Here is a 13970-nt window from a genome sequence, read left to right as displayed (position 1 = left end):
TTTTATAGTCCAGGCCATCCTTGAACTCACTGTGTAGCCCAGACTGGCTGGGCTACAGCTCATGACAACCTTCCTGATGCAGGCTTCTGAGCGCTGGGATTACAGGTGGGAGCCACCACATGTGGCCACTAATCACTAACTGTATATTATGTCTGATCTTCTATCAAATCCAGTTCACTGGTTATATTTTTTAATTTTATCTGTTGCTTTTTCAACTTTAGAATTTTCATTTAATTTTTTACAACTGTTCTTCATTCACCCTTGAAATTCTTTCATCTATAAATTCTTTTATATATTAATAGTAATTTGAATTCCATTCAGAAGAATCCTAATATTTGAATACCCTATTGGTCTTTTTTCTATTGATTTTCTTCCTTTTATTTATTTATTTTTTATGTATTTGGTACTGAGTGTCACTAAGCAGCTTGGACTCATAGTGATCCTCTTGTTTTCAGCCTCCTCAGAGCTGAGATTACAGGCGTGTGCCAACAGCTGGGTCTCAGTGTCCGGCTCAGCACGCCTGGGGGTGGAGCCAGCGGGGTTTGTGGGATTTTCCTCCTCTTACATATATTTAGTTCTTTTCCTTTTCATAGGTCTAGTTATTTTTCATTGACTGGAACATTTTGTACAAGAAAATATAGATACCATATAATGTAAATTTCTGGATGATACTATTTTTTTTCTAGATGATACTATTTTAATAAATGGTTTATTTCAAAGATATTCCTGGGAAAATGGCTCTGGACAAGGAACTTGATGCCCCATCAATCTTTCAGGAACTAAATTCAGAAATTTTAAATCTTTAAATATTTATTGCCTACTTTCTACTTTGAGAATTCTAGTTATATGAATATAAGTTTCTTGGTTTTGACACAGTGAACTATTATGACTGATCTATAAATTCTTTCTTCATTTTTATTTTGGACAATTTTTATTGTTATATTCATTTATGTTTGTAAATAATTTATTTTCAATTTGCAATATATTAAAAAATTAAAATAAAAAAAGAAAATAAAGTTTATAATCCTGAAGACCAAAAAAAAGAAAAAAAATCTTTCAGGAAACTGCAATGACTCAAACCGGCTGCTCCACACTAATCAGATTTTACTTCTGACTTACATACAAACCACGTGAAGTGATAATCTATCCCACATCTTCAGGACATTATAGATCTTGTGCCTACCTATTACCACCTGCTTAACTATACCTTTGTTCAAATTCCTGAGAATTATGAAAGTTTCAGCTAAACATATATATATATATATATATATATATATACACACACACACACACACACACTCAACTAACCATAAATTGAAAATATAGTCCTTAAAAATTGCATTTAGTACACCTAAACTGCGGACACCACAGTTCACCAGCATGATGGTGTTGAGTATGTTTACCTGGCTGACTAGGAGCTGCAGCTCACTGCTGTTGCCCAGCACTGCAAGAATACTGTACCACGACGTGCTGCTCACCAAGGAAAAGATCAAAATTCAAAACCTTGAATGTGGTTTCTACTGAACGCCTATTCCTTCTGCCCTAATGTAATGTCAAGTAGTCCTAACTGAAACCATCGTAAGTCAGGGAGCATCATATGTACTGGCTTCCCTTCGGACAGGTGTGTCCCTCCTGGGTAGGTCATCCATGCCTGGGATAGTGTGAGGTTACATGTGCGAACAGATAGAAAGGTCAAGCCAGGAAGTTTCAGCAGGCACCAAGGACAATCATACTGAGTACAGTGTAGGAAAATTTATGTCAGTGTCACTAGATTTTGTGTTACTTTATCTGTCAGCTTTACTGAAGATAAATTATATCTTGTTTTAAATTTGAAGTTTTTATGAGTAAAGGAGAATTTTACTTATGTCTCACTGATGGGTGACATATTTTTTCCAGGGTTTATTTCTGGTGCTGGCAAGCAGCTAGGCTAGGGATGACTATCTGAATCCCATCGGGGACTGAACTAATTTAGAAGCGAGTTTTGGTTTTGTGAGTTATTTTTAACTCATCCTTACACTTAGGCTCCTTGAGTCTTTTTTAGGATCCTAACCATAGTCTAGTTCTTGCACAATTCTCAGGAATTTGAACAAAGGTACAGTTAGGCAGGTGGAAATAGGTGGGCACAAGATCTATAATATCCTGAAGATGTGGGATAGATTATCACTTCCCCTGGTTTGTAAGTAAGTCAGAAGTAAAATCTGATTAGCACTGAGCAGCCAGTTTGAGTTGTTGGGCTTTTTTCTTGGGAAAAAAAAAAAAAAATCTTACTTTCTCTGGACAATTCTCTTTCTTGTCACTTTATTCCAGTAACACTTTCCAAGGGCCTTTTGAGTTTCCTGGATGTCTGCTTTCACTTTCAGAACTGACAAATGCCTAAAAGAGAAAAAATGACCTTGATTATTGGGTTCATCTTTCTTGGCTTATTTCTTCTTCCAGATGTCTGCCACAAATTTTTAATTCCTTAGTAGCTTTTCACTTGTTTCAGACTTTAAAAAAAATATTTTGCTTATAATTTCCACTTATTCATAGCAGGAAGTTGTCCACTGCTTAGCCACTTTTGAAAGCCAAACCTCATGTCACCCACATACATCCAAAGAAGGTCATCATTTTTAGATTGAAAGTTGGTCCTACTTCCCAGGACTTTGGGTCCTTCCAAATTGTGGAGAGTCTTAGAGGTAACTTCTGCATTAATTCTTATGCCTGATGGTTTATTCTCTCAAGAGCTTTCTGAAAACACAGGCCAATGTGGTATGTTATCTGCTCCTGCCATAAGAAAAGATCGCAAACTCACCCGGAAAAAAACTCATGAATCTGAGGAGGGGCTGTCTAGTCTCTCTCTCTCTCTCTCTCTCTCTCTCTCTCTCTCTCTCTCTCTCTCACACACACACACACACAGAGCCAATAAGCACACCACCATTGCTTTTAGCTTTGCAGAGGGCAGTCAATTCTTCCACTCTTTCTGGGATGTGGATAATGACAAGAGTTAAGCTAATGGCGTAGCTGGGGAAAGCTGAGAAGCTTTGAGTGGATCTTATCCACCATTGTGGTGTGGCTCTTTTTGGGGTTTTTGTCTTTTTTGAGACAGGGTCTTGCTATGCAGTTCAGGCTGGCCTTGAGCTCACTGTGTAGCCTAGATTGTTCTCAGACTGAAAAAGATCCTCCTGGCTCAGCCTCCTGATGAGATGTAGTTCTTACATGATAAAAGAGACTCTCATCCCTTGTGCTGTCATGTTTTATGCCCAACTCATGATGCATTCTGGCTGACCTACCAAAAGCACAATAACCTGGAACACAGAAGTTGGTTACCTGGTTAGCCTCTTGGCTCCCTGTTCCCCAAGAGCACTCACTACAGGTCATACCAAAAGCACAATAACCTGGAACCTAGCTGGAATTCTGGACTCCCTGGTTTTTATGCAAAGTGTTCTTTGAGATTTCTTTCCAATCAGGTGAGCCTCTGAGAAAGTGACAGGGCTCATCCAACTGCCATCTGGCCTTCGAGGGAGTCCTTGGAGCATGTTTTTATCCATCCACTCTACTAATGCCATGAGGAATAGGCTCCCATCTTCTGATGCAGCTGATGCTAAAACTACTTGGGTCAGTGGACTCCTCCAGCCCTTAAAGCCTGGGTTGTAGAAGCCAGTGTTGGACAGTTACAGGGGAGGTAAACTTCTTTGTTCTGTATTTCTTAAATATATTGCCATGTCTCTGCTAATGCTGGGCTAAAGCCACCGGATTCATTTTTCAGTTTCCTCCTGCTTGCCACCAGTTCTACATCTAGATGCTCTCCACAGAAGTTGGCTACCTGGTTAGCCTCTTGGCTTCCTGTCCCCAAGAACACTCACTACAGGTCACAGCACTAGGCGAGTGAGTCCTCTTTGTGAAAGTAATCATTATGCATCCCACTCCCTGCCAGGGCTTACTACACCCCAGGAAGACTTTCACCTTCTGATTATTCTAAATTGCTAAGGAGCGGTCCTGTACTTCTAGTGTGGGAGTCCGGAGATGCAGCATGACCTTTTCCCCACTTTTCCTCTCTCATCCACCAGGTGACCCTCCCTAGTGCTCCGGAATATCCCACATTCCACTGGGCCAGCAGCTCAACAGCTATGGCAAGCCACAGGCTGGGTTATACTGGGTCACTTAGGGAGTTTCTTGGGCTTGCCTCAGCCTTTGCCTGCTCCTTACACAAGAGATCATTCTTCTCCCTACTCACCATTCCATAAAAGGGTTGGTCTGTGTTGGAAGACTAGTGGGAATGTGGGCTCACTTGAGCTATGAAAACTCTCTCCTTGTTTACCATCCCTTCACCTGGTAACCAACTCAAAGCATATGCAAGCCATCAAGGACTCATGTCCGTTCAAGCCAGTGAACACAGCTCCCTGGGACTCCCTTTTTCTCTCAGAGGGCGTGACTATGTTGAGTGTCCTCAGCAGTCTGTACAGAGATGAAACCCGTGAGATCATCAGAGTTCAAAGCCCATAGCAGGCTGTATTTAATGCCAACTTATGCGTGTAGTTAGGGACCATCAGCCTTGTCACCTGGATCTAATGCTCAGGTTCTATAAATTCTTTTGGGAGGGAGGAGGGTATCAGAAATCAAACTCAGGATCTTACGCTTGCCAGACTATAAACTCCTCCTGTCACAAGTATATACCTCATTTTCCTCTTGAAGGTCTATGAGATTTAATCCTACATTATCTTTTCTCGTTCTCAGGCGGCCTTCCAACATTCTCCCTCTCTCCTTTCTCCATCACAACCTGAATATGTCCACTCAAAATCCCATACGGGGCACGACTGTGTTAGATAATTAGGGAGGTAATTGAGGTTAAATGAGATCAAAAGGGTGGGGTCCTCTACCACAAAACATATTTGCTTAACTGAGGGATGGGATGCCAAGGCAGCTCATAAACATTCCTAGATACCACGTGAGAGTGATTCTAAAAAACATTAGCATTTGAATGTATGGGTTAAATAAAGTAGGTTTCTTTCTCCATTGAGGAAGGGTATCACTCAATGTTTGAAAAAGGTGGTGCGAGGGAGGATTTATTCGCTCTGCTGATAATTTGAGCAGGAGATCAATCTTCCCCTGCCTTTGGCACTGCTGACTGTCAAGCTTTTGGACTTAGACTAGCTGCTGAGCCTGTGAACTACACCACTGGCTCTCTTGGTCTCATTTGCAGACAGCAGATTGTGGGGCTTCCTTCCTAACCACCTGAGCCAATGATTTATAACAAATCTCATGTTATCTTAATGAGTGGTTAGTAGAGGAAAGAATCCATTAAGGATGAGTTTTCTAAATCAGTCGTGAGCTTCCGAGAATTGCCTCTCTAATGTGTTCAGCTTTAGAGATGCTAATGACTCAATTTCTAGTAGTAAATAATGCGCTGATAGTTTATGTGTGATGTGGCAGTAAAGATGTACAAAATATTGGCATGGGGTACTCATAACTGCTTACAAAAAACAAGGAGCTGGGTGACTGTGTACATGATACATTCCAACAGATTTTGAAAGCTGATGAATACAAAGTTGGCTAATGTTGCTCAACAAAGCGATGACAGAAAAGCTCAGGGACTTAATTTTTTCAGTTCAAGTACAATATAAATGACCTGAAGGCTTCTTTGTAGGTTCTGAAAGCCTCTGTCTCCTATAGTGACAGGCTGAAATGGCTGAAACAATATGCTGCATCTCCTGCAACTGGCTAAAGAGAATGCAAGTTGAATTCCCATTCTAAAGAGAGTGAGAAAGAATGGGACCCTGGATGGAAGGATGTGAGAAGACCCCGATGAAACTGAGGGCATGAAGTCCCTAAGTACTTTTTTAAAAATGTATTTAGTACAGGGTCTACAGGGTCTCACTACACAGATCAGACTCGTAGTGGTCTTCCTGTTTTTAGCCTCCCAAGCGCTGGGATTACAGGCATGCACCACCACGCTCAGTCTCGATTGCCATCTCAGCACACCTCAGGGGTGGGGCTGGCACTGCATGCGGGGTATTGAACCTGGTCCCTGCACCTGCCTAAGCAGGTGCTTTAGTCCCGAGCTATCTGGCCAGCCCAAGTCCATAAGTTCTGATGAGTCTCTGCTGCTTGTTATGCCCCACTGAGGGGAGTACCGCTCCTAGGCCTAAGGAAGCTGGAATGGCTTCCATTGAGGTAGCTGCCGTATAAAACAATGTAAGTCTCAGGATGCAGCCTTACTTTGCTTCTAGACCTATCCTAAACTCACATCCCAGCAAAATCTTTTTTTTTTCTTTTTTTTTTCTTTTTAATTTCAAAGTTTATTACAATAAAAAACACATTGTCATTTATCCTCCACAACATACCTCCAGTTACATCAAACATAATTATCCCATCATTCTTGCCACTTTCTGAAGCAGTTCTGGTAGTCCTCTTTCATAAGTTTCTTTTCTTTTCTTTGTACCAGGAATCAAATTCAGGACCTTGCACTTGCCAGGGAGGCACTTGTGCTGCTAAGCTATATTTCCAGACTCTCTTGTAACTTCCTTCCTTCCTTTCTTCTTTCTGTCTTTCTTTTTTTCTGTCTTTCTCTTTCTTTTTATTTTTCCCCATAATTTTATTGAGAAACAAATAGAAATGAGACAGTTTCAAATCAAATTGGTAGGACAGTTCCAATAATTAACACATTGCATACTCTCTTCCTAGTAGTTATTTGCTGTACAAGATGCAGACATGATATCCTATTTACAAACACTATTAGAACAAATCCCTCTATTCATTAAGAGAATGTAACTATATATCTATCCTAACCATTTTGAATACATAGATACAAAATGGACATTCATTTGTATCACCTTTGTTTAGTTCCGTCATTTGAATATTATAGGTGTAAACTCAGCAAAATATTCTAAAAGAGTTCAGTAGTCCATAACAGTATTGGGTCTTCCGCTTGACTGGCAATGTCAGAAATTGTTGACCTGAGTCCCCTACAGCTCAACATACCACCGTGGCTTTACTTCTTATACTTCGTTTTTATACTTTTCTGCTGGCTGGTTAAGACCAAGGTAAAGCAAGACCTATGCTACAAAAGTTGTAGCTTTTGGATCTGATAAGGTCAGTCAAATCCCCTCAGGATTTATCCTGAGATCCTGTACCTCAGATTATACATCCTTTATCAGTGTCAGCCATGTGGATGAGTCACAGCAACCCCAGCAAAATCTTATGAAAAGAAGATACAAAATACCAAGAGGACATGAGCTGCACTCTTTAGGCATTACTTGACTTTTCTAATTTGCACAGATAGAAATTCAGAGAACATGTGTGAGAATAAAGATTATGGGTGTGGAAGATTAAGGGTGTAGCACCTTTCTGGGAAGATGGGAAATAACGTTAGATCAGGCTGAATTTGAAGCAGCCTCACTAAGCAGAACTTCTGTTCCTAATGCTGTAGCTCTGGGAGTCAGAAAGGGACTTAGTTTGTTCAGTTTGGCTAATTTAGTTTGTTCAGTTTGGCTAAAACACAGACCAAAACAAAGCCCACAATTGAACCCCAACAACCGTCTGCTTTGGCTTAATGTAAAGGAATGGGTTCAAATGCCTGGGAAGACTGGAATATTAGAGATTTGTCATTGAACATCTACATATCTACACTGGGAAGATGCAGAAGAAATTTCTGTCACTAGTACTGTGAGAAATAAATTTGGGAGGGGAGCTCCAGGATCCTTAACAAGCCCTGTGATTGCTCTTTCTGTGTTTCAGCCCTTACTATGGGGATTGCAGCCACTGAGTTGGAAAACATAAATACACTGGGATTAATGGAATCTTAGGGTGGCAGAAGTCACGTGGTGGAACTTCACCAACAGATGAAGGTAGGCACGTGCACCTTCATGGACGTAAGGGCAACAGTCATCATTGGATGTAATGGACATCGCTGATATTGTGTTGATTAGACCTAGTGCATAAAAATTTGCAACTACTCTAAACTTAGTAGTAAGACATTTGCATGCCAGAAAATAGGAAACAAACCCAACAGGTTTCAAGAGCGTTTTTTTTTTTTTTTTTTAGGACAGGGTGTACAGGGCGTATAGGGTCTTACTGTGTAGATCGGACTCGTAGTGATCCTCCTGTTTTCAGCCTCCCAAGAGCTGGGATTACAGGCGCACGCCACCACACCCAATCTCAACTGCCATCTCAGCGCCCCCCCAGGAGGTGGGGGTGGCACAGCAGGCCAGGGGATCAAACCCCGGCCCCTGCTTGCCAGCACTTTAATCCGCTGACCTATTTGGCCAGCCCTCAAGGGCTTCTTCCTTAGTGAAAGTTCTAGGGCTCTAGTAGTGTGGGGCTTGGTGAGATATTATTTTCTTTTTTTTTTTTTTTTAAAGTTTTGTATCTTCAACAGAAGATTTTTTTTTAATATTTATTTATTTTTATTTATTACATTTATTTATTGTGTGTGTGTGTGGCCAGCTCAGCCCACCAGGGGGCGGGGCTGGCTGGCATGTGGTGCTGGGGGATCGAACCGAGGTCCCTGTGCTTTGCCAAACTTGTTTCAAGTAGGTGCTTTAGACCACTGAGCCATCTCTCCAGCCCAAGAGATATTATTTTCTAAGGTGGTGGATAAATTGCTGCATTTTGTGCCTCTTATATGCAAAAAAAAGTAGGATATTCTTCATTTGGATGTGTAACTAGTCTATTTCTTTCTCTTTTTTTTTCCTAGTCTATTTCTTTCTTTTTTCTTTTCTTTCTTTCTTTCTTTCTTTTTTTTGCGGAACCGGGGATTGAACTCAGGCCCTTGCGCTTGCCCAGGAGGAGCTTATTCCACTGAGCCATCTTCCCAGCCCCTTCCTAGTCTATTTCTTAAGTGACTGAAAAACTGTTAGCTCATTACTTACATTTTTTTTTTTTTTTAATATATTTATTTTTGTGGCCAGCTCAGCCTGCCCCGGGTGTGGGGTCAGCACAGCACGTGGTGCTAAGGATTGAAACATAGTCCCTGCAGTTGCCTAAGCTTGCCTAAAAAGGTGCTTTAGACTGCCGAGTTATCTCGCTGGCCAAAAAAACATTAGTTTAGCATGGTGGTGATGGAGCAAGAACATAAGAGGGCTCCGAACAGGTCCAGACTGACGTGCAAGATGCTCTGCTACAAGGACCATGTTATGGTTTGTGTCTAGTTGTCCTCCCAAAGCCTCATGCAGTTATGGGGCTGAGACTTCTACTAGAGTTTGAAATTAACTCATGATCCACTGGGATAATGGGTGTGAGTACCTACCCCAGGCTGGGGCAGATAGCCTGGAAGACATAAGGAAGACAGAGAGACAAGACTTCTGTTCTGTTGCCATTGTTGCTGCTACTCCTCCCTTGACTCCTTTTGCTCTTTGCAGCCATGAATTGATGCTCTCTGCCTTGTGCCACTCTGCCTTAGGGCCAGCCAAGTATTGACTGAAACCTCCAGTAACTGAGCTGAATAAACTTTTCCTTCCCTCATTTTGAGTGTTGGGTATTTGTCCCAGCTACAAAAGAATAGTAACTGAGACAGACCATATGATCCAGCCCATCCAATGATGTGTGAATGTCAGCCCTTACTATGGGAACTGTAGCCAGTGAGATGGAATTCAGTGGAAGACAGAGATGCTATTTAGAGCCCCCGACAGGACTTCAGGATTTGGGAACAAGGCCTTGCCCTCTTCTGCAGATAACTGCCTCCTTTAAGAATCACTTTTGGCCAAATGTTGGGCCTTGGTAGACACAGAATGCTTAACCATGGGCCACCAAGTTACCGAGACCTGAGCTGCCCATCATGAACTCAGAGTTGTGAATGAGTCATGAAGCTGATCACGCATAGTAGCACTTTCTCATCCAGAAGAAACAGAACACACCAGAGATCATGCTTGAGCATACCATCCATGAAGCGTAAGTTACAGTGAAAGCATGGCCCAAATGCTCATGGGTCTGGCTCCTGGTAGACCACACTCTCTTCTGGACTGCACGTATAGCTTATGGGAAGTCTCCTACTATCAGGTAACAGAGGAAGGGAATCAGTCCTGGTTTATAGATGGTCCTACGTGCTGTTGCCATTTGAAAGATGACAGCTGTAGCATTGTAACACCTTTCTGGGACATCCATAAAGGACAGGGAAAGGAAGCTCTCCTAACAGGCAGAACTTCAAGGAGTGCACCTGAATGTTCATTTTGCTGGGAAGAAGGAATGACCAGTTTTGTGATTAAATACGGATTCATGGGCTATGTTCCATGGCTGATCAGAAAGATGGAACATGATGGTAAAATGTTGTAAGATAGTATAGGGAAGAGAACTGTTCAAACTTTTATGAATGGGCAAATTACTTATATCCTATGGGAATGCTCACCAAAGGGTGACCTTAGCAGAAGGCCTGTTCTATGGGCACCAGTGAGCCTCCTTCTGAAGCCACACTTGTCACTGCCAATTTGGTTTATAAACAAAGTGGCCATGGAAGTGGAGACAGATGCTATGCACGGGCTCGGCAACCAAGACCAGACATTGCTGTGTCCAATTTGTCAGCAGCAAAGACTAACATGGAGGCTCCAATATCAAAACATCCCCTGGGGTGATCAGCTGGCCACCTGATGTTAGATTTATTACTCTGAACTATTTCCATCATGTATGTGACATTGTTTTGTCTTTATTGGGGCATTTACTGATAGGCATTTGCCTTCCTTGCACACTTCTATCAAAACTATGATCTGTAAATTTACAGAATGCCACATTCGTTACGTTAGTCCTTTCAGCACTGCTTCTGATCAAGGAATTCACAGAAGAGATGTGCAGCAGTGGGCTCATCAGGCTCACGGGTTCACTGGTCATACCAGGATCCTTGCCACCTTGCGGTAGCTGGCTCAGCAGGATGGTGCAATGGCTTTTGGAAACTTAAAAAGATGGCTGTACCTTGCACAACTGGGGCAAGGTTCTCCACAGGCCTTTTTCTACACTGACTCAGCACTCCTATATGGCACTATTTTTCTGAAAGCCAGAGGGGAGTGACACTACTCACTTAATCCCAGGAGTGACTCACTGCCAAAGCTTCTGCCTCCTGCTACCGTAACCTTTCTGTGTTTTGCTAGCCTAGAGATCTTAGCACCCAAAGGAGGAAATTTCCACCAGGAGTCAGAACAATGATTCCACCGAGCTGGAAAACAGCCCAGCTGTGTTAGACTCCCCAGGCACATGCTGAATATACAAGTGTAGGCTAGGGTGACTGAAGAGGAGGGGAAAGGAGGGGACACGAATAGGTAGCAAAAGGTGGTCATAAATACTAGCTATGATCAGATGACAAACCATCATGAGCAGTTGTTCCCTATTTTATTGTGTGTGTGTGTGTGTGTGTGTGTGTGTGTGTGTGTGTGTGTGTACATGCACCAGTTTTAATTAAGGCTGCAATAACAAAATACCATAGACTGACAGCTTATAAAAAACTTTTATTTTTCACAGTCTGGAAGCTAGAAATCCAAGATCAGGGTGTTAGCATGGTCTCATTCTGATGAGTTCTCTTCCAGACCACAAACTACTGACTTCTTTGTATTCCCATAACAGGAAAAGGTCAAGAACTATGTCCCCACTCCCCACCTTTTTATAAAATAAAGGCACTAATTTTATGTATGCAGACCCTACCTACCTCCCAATACCATCACAGTGTGGGTTAGAATTTCAACATACAAATTTTGGGGAGGTCATATAGTCTATAACTCTCTTCATATATATCTTTGTTATTCCTCTACCTTTTTCCCCCTCTACCTTTAATATAAAATGTATTATATCGTAGGACTCATAAAACATTGTAAGACATCAAGAATAAATATTCAAATACTTCCTCTTCTGAAGGAGTTGATGTTTTGGTTGTATGCAGTATGTATGTCTCATGGTGGATGGGATCATGACCTTTGGAGTTTTAAACTATGGTTTAAGATATGTATTAGTGCCTAAGAGGCTGACTTATGGTGATTAATTTTAAGTGTCAGCTTGACAGGTCAGAGTATAGAGCCATTTGAACAAACATCAGTCTGCGTGTGTCTGTGAGGGTGTTTCTGTGATTAACATTTGGTCAGTTGAGGACACTGTACTGTAATGTAGGCCTACACACGTGTGTGCACACACATTGGTTGTCCTCTAAGACAATTTACTAATCTACTCACCTTGTCCCCATAGAACCCTTTAATGTCTTTTCAGTTTAACACGATACAATCATTCACAGGTTTCCTTGAGTCTGAGCCTAAGGGTAGGGACCAGCTTCCACCCTCAGTCCCTAACACCATACCTGGCATATCAGTATTCAATGCCTGTGTGCTTGGAGTACGTCCCTCCGGGGTTCCTTTCGCCTGGCTGAGTGCCAGGCTACCAGGGTTTCTAAGCTGCCTTCAAAAGGCTCTGGCTGGACCATGCTAGGGAGCACTTAATGTTTCTTTGGCTCCTTTGTGTAGCATTCCCTCCCTGGAAGCCACAGGGCTCTCCCAGGCTTTGCGGGATGGGGTCTAATTGTGCCACACACAGCTTCAGGGTTGTCGGAGCTGGGTCCAGCTGTCCTCATTTGCCCCTCAACATAGTTTTGGTCTGTGGCTTTCAGCACTAAACCCAGAGGAGAGCAACTTAATTACACAGTGCAGAGTGGGTGGGAGAAAGTGTCTGGGGTTTAGTTCCAAGATGCAGGTTCCAGTCTTTAATAAGTCACAGAAACTCTTTGACCCATATGCTTTTTGTTTCCATTGTTACATGAAGAAATTTTAAAAACTTGTCTAATGGGATATTTGTATGACTCAAATGACTGAGGAAATGCACTTTGTGAACTGGAATAGAATTAAAAGTCTCTCAAACTTGAATCTCCCCTTGGATAAAAGAAAAAGAAATGATCCAAAACCTAACAGCCCACTGGTAGATCTGTATTCCAAACACACACACACACACACACACACTGGTTCTCAAGGAATAAAAGAGATGGTTTAGAAATTAATTTCATTCTCATGACCAAATACTTGAATGTTAAAGTCTTATTTACATTGAAGTTTATATGGGCAACCTCCAGTCATCAAGTTGTAGGTCTGTTCATAGTGGAACAAGGAAGAATCATCCACAAACGAGCGCTATGCTCAACTGATAATGCTGCAGCAGTGGTGGTCAGTTTACGCATGCATGCTGCAGTGGGCTGCTTACATTGGTGAAAGTTCTAATAGCCAGCCCTGCTCTAAAGCAACAGATTGTATGTAACTTCAAGCCAGGATAAAAAGGAAATAGACCTTGCAAAGCATGTTAGAGGTTATCCTACTTAGTCACTTAACGTGCAAAAAATACTTGTTATTCTCTAGAGGGATGAACTGGCTGAAATTATGCATTCATAGTCCTGGATTAATTAATGTGCCACTATATATTACATATAAATTGGGAAGCCACTGGAAGCATGCAATACATACCCACTGGAATGGCTCACATCTTTTAAACTACAGTTTTAAAAGACTGACGATGCAAAATACTGATGAGGGTATAGGAGCAACTATAGCCTCATATGCTGCAGTAGGTGTTACATGGACACGGCTTTGGCAATTTCTTTTTTTGGGGGGGATTGAACTCAGGCCCTTGCTCTTGCTGGGGAAGTGCTTATTCTACTGAGCCATCTCCCCAGCCCTGGCTTTGGCAATTTCTTTTAAAGTTAAATAGACACTTAACCATATGACCCCAAAGTTCCACTAACCTCCAAAATACTCAAAAGAAACACATTTATTCATAAAAAGATCTACCTGTATTCACAGAAGCTTCATTTATAATGACCCAGAAATTGAAACAATCCAGATGTTCATACCATACCCAAACAAAATACCTGCCCAGCAATAAAAAGGTACCAACCAAGGTTGCACGGCTAAATTTCAAAAGTACAGGAGTAGATGGAATAAAAATAAAAGGCTACACATAGCAGGATTCCACTGTATGGCATTCTGGCAAAGGTTTAAAGAGAAAAGGCCAGGAAACAAATCAGTGGATCCAGGACTTGGGAAGGA

The sequence above is a fragment of the Octodon degus genome, unplaced genomic scaffold, assembly GCF_000260255.1.
Source record: "Octodon degus isolate 3935 unplaced genomic scaffold, OctDeg1.0 scaffold00019, whole genome shotgun sequence".
Taxonomy (NCBI): domain Eukaryota; kingdom Metazoa; phylum Chordata; class Mammalia; order Rodentia; family Octodontidae; genus Octodon; species Octodon degus.
Note: the sequence above shows the minus strand (reverse complement) of the source record.